The sequence below is a fragment of the Hippocampus comes genome, unplaced genomic scaffold, assembly GCF_001891065.2.
Source record: "Hippocampus comes isolate QL1 unplaced genomic scaffold, H_comes_QL1_v1.1 scaffold168, whole genome shotgun sequence".
Lineage (NCBI taxonomy): Eukaryota > Metazoa > Chordata > Actinopteri > Syngnathiformes > Syngnathidae > Hippocampus > Hippocampus comes.
Genome location: NW_017805955.1, coordinates 932,037 through 937,091, shown reverse-complemented (window position 1 = coordinate 937,091; position 5,055 = coordinate 932,037). Strand labels below are relative to the sequence as shown.

The 5,055-nt window shown below is 43.6% G+C and overlaps 1 protein-coding gene across 4 annotated transcripts in view; it reads right to left on the bottom strand.

Moving 5' to 3' along the window:
• The window catches only part of mapre3a (microtubule-associated protein, RP/EB family, member 3a), an 18,504-nt gene extending 16,135 nt beyond the window's left edge, over positions 1-2,369 (bottom strand). For all 4 annotated transcript variants that reach the window (XM_019890472.1, XM_019890473.1, XM_019890474.1 and 1 more), the window contains exon 1: positions 2,236-2,369. The gene's annotated coding sequence lies outside the window, so the exon portion shown is untranslated. The remainder of the gene's footprint in view (positions 1-2,235) is intronic.
• Between the last annotated feature and the right edge of the window lie 2,686 nt (positions 2,370-5,055).

The following is a 5,055-nucleotide window of genomic DNA, read 5'->3' as shown; positions in this document are numbered from 1 at the left end:
CGAAAAAAACGACCATGTATAGTAAGGCGTTTTTCGACGAAAAAAACGACCATGTATAGTAAGGCGTTTTTGGCCCGAAAAAAACGACGATGTATAGTAAGGCGTTTTTAGCTGAAAAAAACGACCATGTATAGTAAGGCGTTTTTCGACGAAAAAAACGACCATGTATAGTAAGGCGTTTTTAGCCGAAAAAAAACGACCATGTATATATAGTCAGGCGTTTTTGGCCCGAAAAAAACGACCATGTATCGTAAGGCATTTTTGGCTGAAAAAAACAACCATGTATAGTAAGGCATTTTTGGTCGAAAAAAAACAACCATGTATAGTAAAGCGTTTTGAGCCGAAAAAAACGACCATGTATAGTAAGGCGTTTTTAGCCGAAAAAAACGACCATGTATAGTAAGGCGTTTTTCGACGAAAAAAACGACCATGTATAGTCAGGCGTTTTTAGCCCCAAAAAAGATTAAGCCGTGGAAATTTCACAGCCCTGATTTCTACAGTTTCACAGTCCTAATGGGCTTTCCGAGGGAAACTGTGACTACAACGTGGCCCGCGACAAAAATGAATTTGACACCCCTGCCATCGAGCGTAACCCCAACGAAGATGCTGTCGTCGGGGGAACGCCGCGGTGATTCTTGAGCGTCTTAACCGGCGCGCCCGCGAGGAGTCTTTAGCTCTGTCGCTAATCCACACGTGTGCGGCAAGGAGCGTTTGTCAACTTAATCCTCTTGCAAGCTGACTCACAAACGCCAAGTGTGTGCGCGTGCGTGTGAGATCACACATCTGGCAGCATCGGCCTTCTCGACGCGCACTTTGCTAACACCTGCCATCTTAAGTCAAAATAGCAACAACAACAAAACTGTGGTACACGGTGAAATGTTAGCAGCAGTACTAGCTGGTCACCAGGCTATTTGGATTTGGATTCATTTCAGTAAAGTACTCAGGCGTACGAAGTTTTGACCGAAAAAAATTAATAAAAACTGTTTCAAGCGTCGACAGGAAATGTTACGCTAGCTACTCTGGAAACAAACGCGGTACAGTGCGGCTCAGGCTACGGCGAGTGGCGAGCAATACGCATTTGGCGGCAAGTCTAAAAACATTTGAAACAGCGTTTTACATTGTAGCATACGATGTTTGATACCACTTTTTTCCCAGGCTGATACCAATATGAGTATTCACTCTTTTGAGTACTCACTGATCCAGAGTACTGATACCCCTCGTAATTTTGATGCATAACATTTCATTTAACATGATGCCAAAACAGGGAGTACTTACTCCACGATAGATTTTTTATTGCCTTAAGCATCGGTGGCTGCTATCTGCAGCCTCCACAAGTACCCAATACCTCAAAAAATAATAATAATGTTGGTATGAACTCAATACCGATACCTGGTATCGATACTCGCCCAGCTCTCGAAGAAATGGGCGGTGATTTTACAACAGTTGTAAGATGTGAGACCTAAGGTGACAAGTTTCGAACCACTGTACCATCCCATACATGAAATCATAGTTGCTGTACAGAGTAAAGAGAAGGGAACGCGAAAAACAGCGCCAATAGAAGCAGTGTTGTATGCAGCAAAAAACAAAAATGTACATGTACAATGAATAGTCTGTGTCTTTCGCTATGTATCACTGTCAAGATAGATAGACAGAATATACACGTGGATATACAGTATAAATATAGAATATACAGTAGTACCTGCAAGCTGCAATCAATGTACAACCTCTCATGCGCTATCTAGTAATAAAGCAACTATTATGGCAACACCGCTTTGAATATCGTGATATAACCGCCATTTATTGAATGGAATTTCTTCAACGTGGCTTCCTTCCAGCTGCAAATACGCATTGAAGAGGGTGTGATTGATTTTCTCTTTTTTTTCTGAATATCGATGATGGTGCTGAGGGAGGGCGTCCGTCCTCTCTTGAGCAGCCGCCGGCAGGCCTCTTCAGCCGGGGATGACTGCACCAACATACGGGGTGTGAAACCCCGAAGGCCGGTTAGACAAAAAAAAAAATGGGCGGAGGTCTGCTTATCATTCCGAGCCGGGGGTCGGGGGGGGCTCATGTTTTTGTCTCGCAGCCTCGACAAAAAGGACTCGCCGGCGGCTTTCGGCAAGGCCTCCGCCGCACATACCTCCGCACTGCCGATCGCTCCACCGCTAATTATTCGGATTCCAAACGGGGAAGAAAAGACTCGAGTGCGGGAGGTTGGATTTGGCGGAGCTCACTCACTGCGTTCCGGTTGTCTGCGCGATGTCGTCGTGGTCGTGGTGCTGTGGAAACCTCGGCGGTGCACTGCGCCTCCTTCCTGCCTGGGTGCCCTGGTTGCTTTCCGGCCGCCCTCCGCTCTCGTCGCCGCTCGCTCCGCCCGGCACTGCGCATGCGCCGCGGCTCCACGCTGGTTTAAAGGGTTTGCCGATTAAAAATAGAACTCTGGCCGCAGACACATGATGGGATGTGTGCTTGTTCCCCCCCCGCAACCCCCCCCCCCCTTCCTCCCCACGTTCCACCTCGGAGGACAAAGACATCCATTCTATTCCAAGGCAAGCAGATGATAAGTGATTTAATCGTGCACAGCAGGGGTGCGCAAGTCCGGTCCTCGAGGACCCCAATCCAGCGTGTTTTTAGATGTCTCACACCTCATTCAAATGATCGGGATCGTGAAGAGGCTTCTGCAAGTTTTCTGACGAGGCAGTCAGAAATCCGGATAGCCCCTCGAGCATTTCAGTGTTTTCTAAAATTTCTAAAATAGATTTTTGACATGATTTTCTCAGCACCACTTTGGGCTCGGGAGAGGGGAAAAAAAAACTGGAGCCGCACCTATCTAGAAACCCGACCAGCCATATCTTTATTTTATTATTTGCGTTAATAACACTACAATATATGCATGTGAGGTGCATGCATTTTTTGTCCACTTGGGGTCGCTATTCTCACATACTATACATGCACAGTGTAATGTCTGACTTTGAATGGGTGCAACTTTAAAAAGCAGTAAAACAACTAAAATACTCCCACTGTTTTTATTTTAAAAAAAGACAAAATATACACAGCCCTCCGTTCTGACTGGCACCTCTTGTTAAAATATGTCTAATAAATTCCGTTTTTGTTTGACAAATATAAGAGCGACATGTGGACAAAAGAGGAAAATCCAACCTTCGATTCAAGTGCGTTTATTCAGTGAGGAAAAAGAAAATCTACATTTAGCAATGATTTTTTTTTTTTTTTTAACATCAAATCAGGTGTGCCCCATTTTAGTAGCAGCGCTGTTTCGCCATCCAAACAGCAGCAAATCTTCTCCGATAACGTTTTCACAAAAGGGGGGAAGAATGAATCTTCAACCGAAGAAAGAGAGATCTTCAACCGTTCCTCTTTGCGCAATCTTCGCATCATCGGCGGCACGTCAGTTAACGGAGACGCGGGACTCCGTGCGGACATTCCTCTTTTATTTATTTTCACTCCAATGAGGTGACAGACGCCGCGAGAAGGGAAGAAAGGAAACCATACAAAGTGACCACAATGTTCAGCACCAGTGTTTTGTTTTGAGGTTGTTTTTTTTTTTTGAAGGAAAAAAAAAAAAAAAAAACGATGCCCCCAAAAATAAATAAGAAATTTGACAGTATTACGACAATAACATTCTAAAAGTCAACAAAACAACTCAAGGACTAAGATAATTATTCACAAAGTAAAACGATAAATATAAACCTGTAGAGTACATTATTTAAAAAAAAAAAAGTATCAGTGCGTTTCAGTTGTTTCACAGTGCTGAGTAAGCTGATACATCAAGAGGTGCGTAGTCGGGAATTTTTCAGAAGGTCCAAAACAATGCGAGTGTGAGTAAAAAGGCAGTTTGGGTGAGACTTTGTTTGGGTTTTTTTTTTTTTTTTGTTTAGTTTTTTTCCAACCTCGGCTCCTTCATGTGAGGTGGTGACAGGGATTTTCCTGGCCCAAATTTTGGTGGTACCATTCAGAATGAGAAATTTAACACCATCCCGTTGGTGTAATACTGCAGTTTCAGTTGGAAAGGAACTCAGGAAGTGCATTGCTGTTTCCATTTTTCATCATGTCGGCGGTTTTCGGCAGCCGCCTCCTCCAAATTTGATATGCAGCAAAAACCTCGCGGAGATACGACAACGTCACCAAAGCAGAATGAAGCTCAGTTTGGAAGTCGAATGTACAGTGGTACCCTGATGAATGCAACCAAGGTAACCCTCAATTTACATGTATATTCCCCGCCCCCCTCCCAACAAAACCCTCTCCATTGAAATGAACTGAAATCTCAATAATCCATTTCAGCCTCCCACCCCCCCCCGAAAAAAGTCACCCTTTTTTGTAAACACATTTACTAAAGAAAAATAGAGCTACTGTTGCACAAAGAAAAACATGCCATACCGATTTAATCGGTCGATATTAGCTTTTTTTTAAATCATTAAACATCGGCCAATTTAGTCTTTCTAAAAATAAAAAAAATAAAAAAAAAAACTCATTATCATATTATAACATAAGACAAAGATAATGCCACTCAAACATTCGGAATCCAGTCGTGGTTGTCCGTTCACCGCGCATTTAATTGAGTGTTGAGTTTCCTCTCTGCTCCTTGCGAGGTCGTTCATTTTATATTTGCACGGCTGAAAGTGCATCGGCAAATGTCGCCTTATTTTTCTTTTTTCTCCAGTTGAGCATAAATCGGAGCACCTGTAAGTCAAGGTACCACCGTACACTGAATCAAATCAAAGGAGGGAAAAAAAAAAAAAAAGCGCAGCTATTGCGATGTAAACAAACACAAATAAGTTTGAAATTGCCCCATATTTGCCGTCAGCGAGAGGCGCACAACATGTTTGTTACGCGTTCTCAACTTGGAGCGCATCTCACGGTACAGAGTGGGGGGGGAAAAAAAAAAAGCTCAACTCACGTAGAAAAGCTTCTTGAAGAGGACGGCGCACAAGTGCAAACGTTGTGTTTTGACAGTGAGGTCATCGTGATGTCACGTTCCTTCCAAGCGGTAACCCAAGAAGTGAGATTCCCCAACTGACACTTTTCGGTTTCCAAGGTTTT